General features: G+C 46.0%; 1 long non-coding RNA gene across 1 annotated transcript in view; it reads right to left on the reverse strand.

Moving 5' to 3' along the window:
- The window catches only part of LOC148147289 (uncharacterized), a 143,793-nt gene extending 128,588 nt beyond the window's left edge, over positions 1–15,205 (reverse strand). Inside the window, exon 1 of the long non-coding RNA XR_015759918.1 lies at positions 15,066–15,205. This is a non-coding gene — a long non-coding RNA (uncharacterized LOC148147289). The remainder of the gene's footprint in view (positions 1–15,065) is intronic.
- Between the last annotated feature and the right edge of the window lie 551 nt (positions 15,206–15,756).

The raw sequence follows: 15,756 nt of genomic DNA on the forward strand, positions 1-15,756 counted from the left end.
ACTTTTGATGGTTTGTATTGCCCTTAATGGGCTTGCTTATAAATATCCAATTGGCTGCATGAGTGTTTTACTGGTGTTGGTGGTGTTTAATTGTTAAAAACAAAGAAAGAAAGGTCACGGTTCTTTGGTAGTGGGAAAGCCATTTGGTTGTGTGTAACAACAATCCCGGATAATAAAAATAAAACAGACCCAGCTCGAAGCCAGGAAGCCTGGGTTCAAGACCCACCTGCTCAAGAGGAATGTAATGACCTTTTTGGACAGACAGACTAAAAAGAAGACAAAGTAGACCCAGGTTGCACAGATGATTTACTGGTGACAGCTAATAGTAAAATAAGAAGTCACAGTGATTTGATGATGGGGAAAAATACATTCAGTTGTGTGTAAGATCACTTCTGGATATAAAGGGGGAAAAATAGCAGACTCAGGCTTTTGCACTCCCTTTTTAGTTATTTGAAAAGTCTTTTGTTGGTCCTTTTGGTTGCACTCTGGCCCTACTCTCCTGATCTTTGGGCATTCAGTGTGGAGGGGTGTGGGAAAGTTGGAGAATCTCCTTGTGGGTCTGCTCCTGGCCAGGCTGGCTCTAAACAGGTCGAGCCAGTGGGTTGTAGTGGGGGTCGTTTCTGCTGACTCTCTGCCCCTTTTCCATGGTTATGTTGGTGCCTGGGTGTCATTGGAGAGGGAGCACGTGGTGGTCCACCAATGCTCTCGATGCCTTTAGATAGAGGTGGGCACCATGGGGGATGCAGTGCTTCATTTCCCCCTCTAACTCCATTTTGATTTAATCCCTTCTCTCACTCCCTACACCTCTCTCACTTATGATGGTTTGCACTGCCTGTAACAAGCTTTGTGTGTAAATACCTAATTGGCTGCTTGGGTGATTCACTGGTGATGGTTAATAATTAAAAACAAAAAAAAGGTCACAGTATATTTGGTGGTTGGAAATGAAACATTCAGTTGTGTGTGATAGCACTTCCAATTTTGCAGAGCTGTCTGTCCGAGCTGGGATTAACCTTTGTATGCCACAAAATAGTGTTCCTTTCCAGTCTGGCTTCCTGAGTTATTATACTGGCGATGACAGTGCAGAACATTTTCGGACAGCCTTGCCTTTCAAATGAACCTGGTAAGACCATGATGGTGAAATATTGCAACTGCTGCTCAATGGGCAACTGTAATCTTATGATGTGAATGTGGAGGATTGGTGCCAATACATCGAAAGAATGAGATACTGTTTTTTTAGGCAAACAGGATAGAAGGGGATCACCAACAAAATGTCATCTCATGACTACATGAACATGCCTTTCAGCATCGTAAGGAGTTTAACCTCCCTGGGCAGCTCTGGATGTAAAAGCTTTTAATGGACAGTAGAGGCACACTATGTCCCCAAACCATCTGTCATATTGCCGTGTAATAGGTTCACACTGCAAACAGAGTTCCTGGGGAAACAGTTACTAACTTCTTGACGACTCTGTGGAAATTGGCAGAACACTGTGAGTATGGGCCAGCACTTTAAGAATTGCGAAGGAATTGCTTAGTTTGTGGAATTATTAATATGCGATCCAAAGGAAGTTACTGACTAACACAGATCTGGACCTCAAGAAAGTTGGCTCTTCCCTATAGCAATTATGACAAATAGGCTAGGAAGCTTCATGGTGTATAAATGGTACCATCCTCAGTCTTGAGTTACCCCCCCTACTGCAGAGTCAAGTTCCCAGTGGACAATACTCACAGCTTCCATTCGTTGCCAAAGAAGACAGATGGCTCAGTGGTTAGCCTGCCTCATAATGCAGGGACCTGGGTTCAATTCCAGTCTTGTGTGACTGTGTGGAATCAGTATGTTCTCCCCGTGCCTGCATGGGTTTCCGCTGAGTGCTCCAGTTTCATCCCATAGTCCAAAGCCTGTCCAACTGTACTGGTTAGATGGATTGGTTATGCTAAATTGCCCTGTGGTGGCCGGGGATATGTAGGCTTGGTGGATTAGCCATGGTATATTGGGGGTTATGGGAATAAGCTGGTGGGCTAGGTCTGGGTGGGATAGTCCTTGGAGGGTTGCTGCATACTTGATGGGCTGAAGTGCCTCTTTCCACTCTGTAGGGATTTAATGAAGGGTGGTTGGAGTTGGAGGCTGCAAAGTTCCAGAACTTGACAGAAATTTTCTCCAAATTACAGAGACAAGCAAGGATGTCCATGCCACATTTGTAGTCATAGGGTCTGCGCCAGACAAAGCTACTGATACAGGTGAAGTGTACAGGGTGAAGAAGTCACCTAAAGACAGGACTTCACATATAAATTAACCCAAGGATGAAGAATTGATACAGCTGAATTGCATAACCGAGGAGTGGTAAATGGAGTTTAATTTAGATAAATCTGAGGTGCTGCATTTTGGTAAGGCACATCAGGGCAGGACTTATACACTTGATGGTAAGGTCTTCGGGTGTGTTGTTGAACAAAGAGACCTTGGGGTGCAGGTTAATAGTTCTTTGAGAGCGGAGTCACAGGTAGACAGGATAGTGAGAAAGCGTTTAGTATGTTTGCCTATGTTGGTTAGTGCATTGATATAGGAGTTGGGAAGTTATGTTGCGGCTGTACAAACAGGTTAGGCCACTTTTGGAATACTGCATTCGATTCTGGTCTCTCTGCAAAAGGAAATATTTTGTAAAACTTGAAATGGTTCAGAAACATTTACAAGGATGTAGACAGGATTGGCGGGTTTGAGCTACAGGGAGAGGCTGAATAGGCTGGGGTTATTTTCCCTGGAGTGTTGGAGGAGGAAGGGAGACCTTATGGAAGCTAATAAAATCATTAGGGACATGGATAGGGTGAATAGTCAAGGTCTTTTCCCCAATGAGGTCCAAAGCTGGAGGGCATAGGTTTAGCGTGAGAGGGGAAAGATTGAAAAAGGGCAACTTTTTCACTCAGAGGGTGGTGCATGTATAGAATGTACTGACATAGGAGGTGTGAAGGCTGGTACAATTACAACATTTAAAAGGATGGATATATGACTAGGAAGGGCTTAAAGGCCCTTGGGCCAAATGCTGGCAAATGGGATTTGATTAATGCAAACTATGTGGTTGGCATGGATGGGTTGGACTGATAGGTCTATTTTCATGCTGTACGTCTCTGTAACACTGTTCCCAAAGTGTTCCCAATTAAGACAAAACTTCAGGTAAGTGGCCAACCCCCTGGACGTGGAGGTCGACATGGGTATGACTGACTTTATTGCTGGGGAAGAAAACCTTTAGAAAACTCCAATGGGGCATCTTGCCTTCAAGCCTGCGAGGTTAAATTGGCCTCATGCACTGGAGGAGCCCTTATATTTTATTGGGACCACTGTAACCCCAGTTATGCAGGGGCAACATACAGTCCGACTCCCCTTGGTGGTGGTGCAAGAATCAGATTTCAACCTTTGGGAATGGACTGACAACAGAAAATCCACTTGGATTGGCAATGGATCTTTAAACCAGGTACCAGTGATCTGTATGAAGTCTTTGGGAAGTATCCCAAAATGTTCCAAGAAAGCCTCAGGAAGATAAGAGGTGCCAGGGCCTAGATTAATGTAGATCCAGAGGCCTGATCTAAATACTTTAAGGCACAGCCAGTCCCCTAAGCCCCAGAGAAGAGGCCAAGTTAGAACATCGAAAGGAACCTGGCATCATACAGCCAATATAATTTGCTGAAAGGGCCACACCAATTGTCCCAATTGTAAAACCTGACAACTTGGTCCATCTTTGTGGGGATTATGAGTTGACAGTCAATAGAGCATCCTGCTTAGACAGATAGGTAAAAACAATGACTGCAGATGCTGGAAACCAGATTCTAGATTAGAGTGGTGCTGGAAAAGCACAGCAGTTCAGGCAGCATCCGAGGAGCAGGAAAATCGATGTTTCGGGCAAAAGTCCTTCATCAGAAATAAAGGCAGAGTGCCTGAAGGGTGGCAAGATAAATGAGAGGAGGGTAGGGGTGGGGAGAAGGTAGCATAGAGTACAATAGGTGAATAGGGGTGGGGATGAAGGTGATAGGTCAGGAAGGAGGGTGGGGGAAGGTAGCAAAGAGTACAATGGATGAATGGGGGTCGGATGAAGGTGATAGGTCAGAGAGGAGGGTGGAGTGGATAGGTGGAAAGGAAGATAGGCAGGTAGGACAAGTCATGGGGACAGTGCTGAGCTGGAAGTTTGGAACTGGGGTGAGGTGGGGGAAGGGGAAATGAGGAAACTGTTGAAGTCCACATTGATGCCCTGGGGTTGAAGTGTTCCGAAGCGGAAGATGAGAGATATCCTATGCCACACATGGAAGACTATGAAAAGCTGCGTGGGCATCACATATTTTTCACATTTAATATGAGCTATACTTAACTCCAACTGGAGTTTGAGAGATCATCTAAGAAGTATTTATGACTATAAATACTCAAAAAGGACTGTAGGAATACACTCGTTTACTCTTTGGGGTATTTTCAGCTTGCTTAATCTTCCAAAGAGAAATGGAGAACAGAGTGGCAGCCTATTTAGATGACATTTTAATCTCAGGACCTACTGCAAAGAAATATGTAGACTGTTTGGGAGAGGTCTTATGGCATTTTTCTGAGGCTGTCTAAAAAAAGGAAAAATGTTTCCCAGGAGAATGAAGTAATGTAGCTCGGGTACAATATCAACAAGAATGGATTATACCCTGTCGAAAAGATGGGTGAATGCCATAAGAAAGGAACTCCAAGGAAGTTAACGTTCTTCCTAGATGTTTAAAAATTAGTTATGGTCCATGTAAGGAACTTCAGTGACAGCTCGCTGGGGGCAATTCTGGGAATTATGCTGAGAAGAAAAGGAACTGGTATTGCATATGGAGAGAAAATCACAAAAGAAAAATAATTCACGTTGAACACCTCCGGCAGGAACCCTCCTCAGAGGTGATTGTTTTAACGGACATGTCACTGAGGATGAGCTGTCTGTAATGACTCTTCAACAGTCTTTACGGAACAGATGTTTACGTATTTATTATACAACCATCGACAAGACCTGGGAAGCAACAGGAATGGGGCCATGGGCAAAATGGTGCAGGAGGCCCCATCATCACAGTATCGAGGGGGAGCCTTCTGTTTCAGAGGGGAAGGGATGGGATAACACCTACCAGGCCCATGGGGAATCACTCATGAATCTCATTGTGAGCTCACTGTGTATGAGTTATCTTGGAACCAGGCAATGGCCTGCCCAGCTGGAACTCATCACCTGAGTCCTTTGTAATTGACCCAGAGGTGGGCATCGTGGGGGCTACAATGTTCTATAGTCCCTTCCAATGCTGTTTTGATCTAGCTCCTGCCCTTACTCCCTACTCTCGTCCTCACTTTTGTTGGTTTGCCTTGCCCTTAATGGGATTTGCATGTAAATTACTGGTGATGGTTAGTAGTTTATAAAAAAAAGTGTGAGAATGCTTCAGGGTAGAAAAAAAGAAAGATAAAGCAGACCTAGGCATGTGACTGCAGAACTGTCTGTCCCAGGCTGGGATTAGCCTTTGTGCACCATGAATAGTGGCTCTATTTTGGTGTTCAGCAATAAATGACATTCTTTTTCAGTCAGATTTGCTAAGCTATTATACTGTGGAAGGAAATAGAGTTTCGAGGGTAAAAGGGGTTTGTGATGAGTGATAAAAGGAATTGGTTGGAAATGACTTTGTCTTTTGATTGAAATGGTGATGGAGGCCACATGGGATTGCTTGATTGCAAGGCTGTTGCTGTGATAGATATGACAGTTTAGATGTTGGGACAGGTTATGGGAGAAAATGGGAAAAGTGAAACCAGAGAGGATTATACAATCAAATTTGAAATCACCAAAGATGAGTGTTGCTCCATACAGGGTTAAAAAAGTAAGAAACAATACCTGTAAGAAAAACTGTCAAAAGTTCCCTTAAAATATGGGCAGTATGAAGACATTGTGTTCATAATTCATGGGAAGTGCTTACAGAGTAATCCTCTATATTAACAAACCCAATTGGTGCCAATGTTACTCAAATGATCAATTCTATGCTTTGAATAGCATGTTCTACATTAGTAATACATTCTCTGAATGCAAGTAATGATTTTAACATGCTCACTTGCATGCCAACACTGGGCACTCGTGACATGCCTTTATGTACAAAGTACACTCAAAATGTTTCTTTACTTTTTGTGGTTCCTGGATGGAATCATGGCCTCAGATTAAGCAGACATTTTGTGCTTTTTTTTCTCTTCCAATATGCTTTTCAAATTCAGACACACTGAGGCATCTATGTGCTGTGCAGACTGAAACTGCTAAGTTCCTACTTGTGGTAATTTATGGTCTACTCCTGGGGGAAGATTTGGTCATTCTTCCCATTGCTTTAATGTTATTTTTATAACGGGAATTATTGATGCAATGTAATTCAGAAAGAACTCATGAGTAACTTTGGCTATTTGCTATTAGTTCATACTGAATGGATCTGACTTTGCCCCTCCCTGATCACACCAATATTCCCCTTGCTATCAGCTGCTCTCTACTCACAATCCCCCATGACCTCTGCAGCTTAAAGTCCATTAATCTAATTCAGTCCCAAGAACTTTGACATAATAAAGAAAAAACTCAGCCCACATTAATGACAGTACACTGAATTACTACAATGGACAAGTTTTATGTGCGATAACTTCAACAAAGTAATCCATTTCTCTACTGCTAAAAATTAACACCATTCTGTAAATAAGATTATATGTGAAGCTATTGTTTTAATTTCAGCTGACCTTATTCAGATGCAATTGAAATGAATAGTTCTATTTCAGTATATATGAATCTAGTTATGGAATTTCTAAAAATTGCAAGTAAAAAACAACAGATTCACATTAAAAAAATCAGTTCAAAAATATTGAAGCATTATGTTCTAGCTTACTTCAGTTTTTTTTTTGGAAAAACATATGTCATTATGTGGAAGAACTATAGTTTTCATAAAGCTCAGCAAAGTAACTTACCAAATACGCTATGCTGCTTAATGTGATAAGAAATTGGCTTGTACTTTTGTTTTGTGGCTAATTAGTGTAAACATCTCACATTACCATAATTATTACATCATTTTGCATTAGTGTGTCTGTATGGAAATCAACAGCTTGTTTCTTCTGAAGAAGTCTTATTCAACTCGACATTATACTCAGCATCTCCCTCCATTTCACTGATGCTGCCAGATCTGTTGAGTACTTTCAATGTTTTGTTTCTTTCATATTCCCAGCATTTCCCTTATTTTTTATTAAATCATGTTTCTCTTGCTGGGTACGCACAGTTCTGCAAAACATTGTTTCTCTGACTGAATGCTAGTTCTCAAGAGCTTCTCCTAAGTTAAAGCACCACTTCCATAGTGTAGGTCTGTAATATAGTTCTACTTTGAAACTTTATTGCTGGAACAGCACAGCAGGTCAGGCAGCATCCAGGGAACAGGAGATTCGACGTTTCGGGCACAGGCCCTTCTTCAGGAATGAGCAGAGAGTGTTCAGCAGGAGAAGATAAAAGGTAGGGAGGAGGGACTTGGAGGAGGGGAGTTGGAAATGTGATAGGTGGAAAGAGGTCAAGGTGAGGGTGATAGGTCGGAGTAGGGTGGAGGCGGAGAGGTCAAGAAGAAGACTGCAGGTCAGGAAGGCGGTGCCGGGCTGGAAGGATCCGGCTGAGACAAGGTGGGGGGAGGGGGGATGAAGAAACTGGTGAAGTCCAAGTTCATCCCCTGCGGTTGGAGGGTTCCCAGTCGGAAGATAAGACGCTCCTCCTCCGACCGTCGGGTTGTTGTGGTTTGGCGGTGGATGAGTCCAATGACCTGCATATCCTCGGTGGAGTGGGAGGGGGAGTTGAAATGCTGTGCCACAGGTTGGTTGGGTTGGTTCGTCCGGGTGGCCCAGAGGTGCTCCCTGAATCGCTCCGCAAGTAGGCGGCCTGTCTCCCCAATATAGAGGAGGCCACACCGGCTGCAGCGGATGCAGTAGATGATGTGGGTGGAGGTGCAGGTGAATCTGTGGCGGATATGGAAGTTTCCCTTGGGGCCTTGGAGAGAAGTGAGGGGGGAGGTGTGGGCGCAAGTGTTGCACCTCCTGCGGTTGCAAGGGAAGGTGCCGGGAGTGGTGGTTGGGTCGGTGGGGGGTGTGGATCTGACAAGGGAGTCGCGGAGGGAGTGGTCTCTACGGAAAGCTGATAGGGGAGGGGAGGGAAATATATCCTTGGTGCTGGGGTCTGTTTGGAGGTGGCGGAAGTGACGGCGGATGATGCGCTGTACATGGAGATTGGTGGGGTGGTAGGTGAGGACCAGTGGGGTTCTGTCCTGGTGGCGGTTGGAGGGGCGGGGCTCAAGGGCGGAGGAGCGGGAAGTGGAGGAGATGCGGTGGAGGGCACCGTCGACCACGTCGGGGGGGAAATTGCGGTCCTTGAAGAAGGAGGCCATCTGTGTTGTACGTATTTTGAACTGGTCCTCCTGGGAGCAGATGCGGCGGAGACGAAGGAATTGGGAGAATGGGATGGCGTTTTTACAGGGGGCAGGATGGGAGGAGGTGTAGTCCAGGTAGCTGTGGGAGTCGGTAGGTTTGTAGTAGATGTCCGTGTTGATTCGGTCGCCTGAGATAGAAACAGAAAGGTCTAGGAAGGGGAGGGAGGAGTCCGAGACTGTCCAGGTGAATTTGAGGTCGGGGTGGAAGGTGTTGGTGTAGTGGATAAACTGTTCAACCTCCTCGTGGGAGCACGAGGTAGCGCCGATACAGTCATCAATGTAGCGAAGAAAAAGATGGGGGGTGGGGCCAGTGTAGTTGCGGAAGATGGATTGTTCCACATACCCTACGAAGAGGCAGGCATAGCTGGGGCCCATGCGGGTGCCCATGGCTACTCCTTTTGTTTGGAGAAAGTGGGAGGATTGGAAAGAAAAGTTGTTCAGGGTGAGGACCAGTTCGGTCAGTCGAAGGAGGGTGTCGGTGGAAGGGTACTGGGTGGTACGGCGGGAAAGGAAGAAGCGGAGTGCTTTGAGTCCTTCGTGATGGGGGATGGAGGTGTACAGGGACTGGATGTCCATGGTGAAGATGAGGCGTTGGGGACCGGGGAAGCGGAAGTCCTGGAGGAGGTGGAGGGCGTGGGTGGTGTCACGAACGTAGGTGGGGAGTTCTTGGACTAATGGGGACAGGACCGTGTCGAGGTATGCCGAGATGAGTTCGGTTGGGCAGGAGCAGGCTGAGACGATGGGTCGTCCGGGGCAGTCAGGTTTGTGGATTTTGGGCAGGAGGTAGAAACGGGCGGTTCGGGGTTGTGGGACTATGAGGTTGGAGGCGGTGGATGGGAGGTCCCCTGAGGTGATGAGGTTATGGACGGTCTGGGAGATGATGGTTTGGTGGTGGGGGGTGGGGTCATGGTCAAGGGGACGGTAGGAGGAGGTATCTGCGAGCTGGCGTTTGGCCTCAGCGGTGTAAAGGTCAGTGCGCCAAACTACTACTGCGCCTCCCTTGTCAGCTGGTTTGATGGTGAGGTTGGGGTTGGAACGGAGGGAGTGGAGGGCTGCGCGTTCCGAGGGTGAGAGGTTGGAGTGGGTGGGGGGAGTGTGGGAGTTCAGGTAGCGGTTAATATCGCGGCGGCAGTTTGCTATGAAGAGGTCGAGGGCAGGTAGGAGGCCAGCACGGGGTGTCCAGGTGGATGGGGTGTGTTGGAGGTGGGAGAAGGGGTCGTCAGAGGGTGGGCGAGAGTCTTGATTGAAGAAGAAGGCACGGAGGCGAAGGCGGCGGAAGAATTGTTCGGTGTCACTCCGTGTATCAATACACGGAGTGACACCGAACAATTCTTCCGCCGCCTTCGCCTCCGTGCCTTCTTCTTCAATCAAGACTCTCGCCCACCCTCTGACGACCCCTTCTCCCACCTCCAACACACCCCATCCACCTGGACACCCCGTGCTGGCCTCCTACCTGCCCTCGACCTCTTCATAGCAAACTGCCGCCGCGATATTAACCGCTACCTGAACTCCCACACTCCCCCCACCCACTCCAACCTCTCACCCTCGGAACGCGCAGCCCTCCACTCCCTCCGTTCCAACCCCAACCTCACCATCAAACCAGCTGACAAGGGAGGCGCAGTAGTAGTTTGGCGCACTGACCTTTACACCGCTGAGGCCAAACGCCAGCTCGCAGATACCTCCTCCTACCGTCCCCTTGACCATGACCCCACCCCCCACCACCAAACCATCATCTCCCAGACCGTCCATAACCTCATCACCTCAGGGGACCTCCCATCCACCGCCTCCAACCTCATAGTCCCACAACCCCGAACCGCCCGTTTCTACCTCCTGCCCAAAATCCACAAACCTGACTGCCCCGGACGACCCATCGTCTCAGCCTGCTCCTGCCCAACCGAACTCATCTCGGCATACCTCGACACGGTCCTGTCCCCATTAGTCCAAGAACTCCCCACCTACGTTCGTGACACCACCCACGCCCTCCACCTCCTCCAGGATTTCCGCTTCCCCGGTCCCCAACGCCTCATCTTCACCATGGACATCCAGTCCCTGTACACCTCCATCCCCCATCACGAAGGACTCAAAGCACTCCGCTTCTTCCTTTCCCGCCGTACCACCCAATACCCTTCCACCGACACCCTCCTTCGACTGACCGAACTGGTCCTCACCCTGAACAACTTTTCTTTCCAATCCTCCCACTTTCTCCAAACAAAAGGAGTAGCCATGGGCACCCGCATGGGCCCCAGCTATGCCTGCCTCTTCGTAGGGTATGTGGAACAATCCATCTTCCAAAACTACACTGGCCCCACCCCCCATCTTTTTCTTCGCTACATTGATGACTGTATCGGCGCTACCTCGTGCTCCCACGAGGAGGTTGAACAGTTTATCCACTACACCAACACCTTCCACCCCGACCTCAAATTCACCTGGACAGTCTCGGACTCCTCCCTCCCCTTCCTAGACCTTTCTGTTTCTATCTCAGGCGACCGAATCAACACGGACATCTACTACAAACCTACCGACTCCCACAGCTACCTGGACTACACCTCCTCCCATCCTGCCCCCTGTAAAAACGCCATCCCATTCTCCCAATTCCTTCGTCTCCGCCGCATCTGCTCCCAGGAGGACCAGTTCAAAATACGTACAACACAGATGGCCTCCTTCTTCAAGGACCGCAATTTCCCCCCCGACGTGGTCGACGGTGCCCTCCACCGCATCTCCTCCACTTCCCGCTCCTCCGCCCTTGAGCCCCGCCCCTCCAACCGCCACCAGGACAGAACCCCACTGGTCCTCACCTACCACCCCACCAATCTCCATGTACAGCGCATCATCCGCCGTCACTTCCGCCACCTCCAAACAGACCCCAGCACCAAGGATATATTTCCCTCCCCTCCCCTATCAGCTTTCCGTAGAGACCACTCCCTCCGCGACTCCCTTGTCAGATCCACACCCCCCACCGACCCAACCACCACTCCCGGCACCTTCCCTTGCAACCGCAGGAGGTGCAACACTTGCGCCCACACCTCCCCCCTCACTTCTCTCCAAGGCCCCAAGGGAAACTTCCATATCCGCCACAGATTCACCTGCACCTCCACCCACATCATCTACTGCATCCGCTGCAGCCGGTGTGGCCTCCTCTATATTGGGGAGACAGGCCGCCTACTTGCGGAGCGATTCAGGGAGCACCTCTGGGCCACCCGGACGAACCAACCCAACCAACCTGTGGCACAGCATTTCAACTCCCCCTCCCACTCCACCGAGGATATGCAGGTCATTGGACTCATCCACCGCCAAACCACAACAACCCGACGGTCGGAGGAGGAGCGTCTTATCTTCCGACTGGGAACCCTCCAACCGCAGGGGATGAACTTGGACTTCACCAGTTTCTTCATCCCCCCTCCCCCCACCTTGTCTCAGCCGGATCCTTCCAGCCCGGCACCGCCTTCCTGACCTGCAGTCTTCTTCTTGACCTCTCCGCCTCCACCCTACTCCGACCTATCACCCTCACCTTGACCTCTTTCCACCTATCACATTTCCAACTCCCCTCCTCCAAGTCCCTCCTCCCTACCTTTTATCTTCTCCTGCTGAACACTCTCTGCTCATTCCTGAAGAAGGGCCTGTGCCCGAAACGTCGAATCTCCTGTTCCCTGGATGCTGCCTGACCTGCTGTGCTGTTCCAGCAATAAAGTTTCAACTTTGATCTCCAGCATCTGCAGACCTGACTTTCTCCCCAATATAGTTCTACTACCAAGTATAACCAAAAAACATTTTCCCCATCTCAGATTTGTTACAACTACAGTTCAATCTATGCAGAGCTTTACAACAACAGCAGACATTTTATTCAGCATTATGGACAGTTTTATAAAATAGATTCATCTTCTTAAATTCAATTTAAATCTTGATATAAAAGTAGCATTAATCCAAATAAAACAAACTGGACAATTCCTGACCTTTTCAGGGTTTGTGTTTGAACTTAGTCTGAATGGGTGTTTGTCTTGTAATAGTGAGATCTGAAGGTTGACTTTGTGATGTAGCTGATCTGTCCTGTGTTTTGGGAACATAATTAAGTGAATCAGTTATTGCATAGATAGAGATTAAACAATTTCTGATTAGGAACTCTGGATATTCACTGAACTGTAAATCATAGTCCAGTGAGCTGACCAATGGAATATTAATGTTTATACTTTGTCTTCATGAAAAATAATAAATGAATTATACCTGATATGTTATTTCAATCATAGTTTGGCACACAGTAATATTTCACTACAGTTTTTTAGTCAGCTGATCCACTTTCTATGCTAATATCAATATACCAATAAACACAATAGAGTTTTATTTCTGAGATGTGAGAATGAATGCCAGTACAGCATCAAACAATTTTGTCTTCTGACAATGTGCTCTGTGCTCTTTAATTTCATGGGTTGCTGAAGGGTATCTGGAGTAATAAATGTTTAATTGTCTTTCAGATTAAAACATTCATAACTTGATAACTTTGGAAGATTAAGACTAAGATGTCATTCTTGCCTGTCATAATTTAATTATTAATCAAAGGCTGTGTAGAATGTGTCCAGGACATTCTAGTACATTACTATCGAACTTCTTTTGACAGTTTTCATTTGTTAGATTTTGATGAATTCCTGTACTTTTCAGGGTGAATGAAATCAGAATTATTTTTTCCCTTTTTTCCTCCTTAGTCAGTAGCAAAAAATATACGTATGAAAAGTCAAATATTACACACAGCCTTGGTTAGACATATTAGTAAACTCTAACAGCAGATAACAACAGAATGATAGCTTGCATTAGACTTTTGCAAATTCAAATACAGATCAGTTTATTTAACTTAAAACAAAGGTCTTTTTTCTGAGATTTCAGAGGCCTTGGTTTTTAATTGAAAATTCAAAATTTAAATAACATGAGACTAAATAATGGTAGTTGGAATCTTTGGAAGAGAAAGCAAACATTTATGAAAGTACTCTCTCCTGTTGCACCATCTTCTTGCAAGCACCACTGACCCCTTGCTCAAGCTTTGTCCAAGACCTGCATGAATCCTTACATTCAGACAATTGTCCTATCTCTGCCATCTGGCTTTAGAATACTTACTGCAACTTCAGAATACTTACTACAAGTTCAGCCTTTGATCTGTATACCTTTTGATCTCCAAGGCCCAGTCAGCAGTTACAGCTTATCTTCTGTACTGCACAATATTGTGGACATTTAAGCATTACAGTGGTATTTTCCTGAATCATTAGAATATAATCTGATCTCAAACATAGCTTCTTTTTACACTTATTTCAAAGTGACTGATTGGCAATATTCCTGCCTCTGAATAGGAAGGGTTGTGTGCAAGTTTGACTCTACTCAGCTCCAATAACTGAAGATGAGGTAGTTGGCTATGAACGCTGAGTGACATTGACTGGGAGTACTTAGTTCTATTAGATTTGAGGCAAAAGTGAGGACTGCACATGCTGGAAATCAGAGTTTAGATCTGAGTGGTGCTGGAAAAGCACAGCAGGTCAGGCAGCATTCGAGGAGCAGGAAAATCGACATTTCGGGCAAAAGCCCTTCATCAGGAATGAGGGCTTTTGCCCAAAATGTTGACTTTCCTGCTTCTCCATGCTGCCTGACCTGCTGTGCTTTTCCAGCACCACTCTGATCTAAACTCTATTAGATTTGAGCCCAGAGGTGTAACGTAAAGGGTAGATGGGGCTCTTTAGCCATGGTAAAAGTTCCTCAGATAATAAAAAGGCAAAGGGAATGAGTGGCATTTTTCATTGTTAAGGACACAAAAAAATACTCAGAGATTGGAGTAAGGATCTGCCTTGCATTTTGAAATCTGCAGTGCACTTTGTCTGAGCTTGACTGACATTTAGGTTCCTATTTATCATGTTCAATAAAAGCTGCACTTCCTGTCAATCTAAAAATAATTTTATGTCGAGGAAATACATGCCCGCACTGGGTCAGCATGGTGAACCTTTGAATCTGAGGATGCGATTGGCTGCAAAAACGTAAAACAAGGCTAGCAATAAATGAAAAATAGAAACGGTAAGGAATTGAGAATTAGAATAATTCCTGTTTGAAAATATATCCATGGCTTAAGCATGCGCCAGAGATTTTAAAAGGTCTGAAGAGCGCGCCCATTTATTTTCTCAACAACTATGTTTCCATTTTGTTGGCAACATTTTATTTTAACATGTCAAGTGTAGTTTGGGATATGAAAACATTGATGCATTTCTGAAATTGGTGTTTCCTCCAGAGGCATTCCAGCAAAAGAGAAGCTGCTTTTTCAGAAAATAGCAACAAACTCAGAATAAACGAAAAGTTATCTCGTCTAATTTGCAAATGTTCCTGCTTTCTGTAAGGATTGCTACAATGGTAGTATTATTTATTTGAATTTATAATCCAAGTACATTCCAACGCGACTAAATTCTCTAATAAACTCACATTGACGGATATACTTTCAGTAAATGGTCAATAATCATTCCCAACTCTCTAGTTTATGCTGATGAATAACATTGAGCTGTGTAAGTTCCCACGTTTGTTGTTTCAATAAATGAAAGGTTGCATTTATCTGCGTCAAAGCCAGTCCTTAATGCATCTATTCAATTTGCACAACATACCTTGAATGTCATCAATCTCCCTTCTCGTTCGGTCAGAATAAACAGTTCGGTCTAAGAAATTCACCAAGGAATGTGGCCAAATGTTTTCTTTCTGAAGACAGATGTGGAATGATGAAGCTGTAATTATATTGCAACTTTATTGTGAGTTTTTACAATTTACCGCAGTGATTCCAATATACGCGGTTCAGGCAGGGTGAGTCTGGGGAGGGAAGGGTGGACTCATGTTGGAGTTGCCTGCATTACAACAACAACTGCATTACCGACCCACGTTGGACAATTCAGACACTAACATGGGACTGCATCGCTGCCAATCTCTACAGGGCTTGTGAGAGCAGTGCATGTAACTCCAGCCCAGACTGGGCAAGACGTCCGGGGGCTGTCTGAGCACTTACAAATTTTCCTGGAGTTAGTGTCAAGGTTGAAGAGTGTGGGTGATCTTCACACAGTGATCGAGGTGGGGCCCTCTCTCCTGGCGAGTGTTTCAAGGTTGATAGCAAGGTGCTCTGCAAACGACACTGCAGCTGCCCCAGTGCAAACTGGTGACACAATTGCTTCTCATATACAGTATTTCCACCAAATGCATTTTTGTGGCTCCTGCCTGGTCTCAAAGCTTGCTAAAACATTATCGTGACAATGGCCAAGGGCTTGGCATCAACTTGCAATCCTTAATAGCTCAATTATTTTTGGTAAT

This window comes from Chiloscyllium plagiosum, unplaced genomic scaffold (genome assembly GCF_037043375.1).
Source record: "Chiloscyllium plagiosum isolate Xiang-an unplaced genomic scaffold, Cpla_swu_hap1 HiC_scaffold_17, whole genome shotgun sequence".
Lineage (NCBI taxonomy): Eukaryota > Metazoa > Chordata > Chondrichthyes > Orectolobiformes > Hemiscylliidae > Chiloscyllium > Chiloscyllium plagiosum.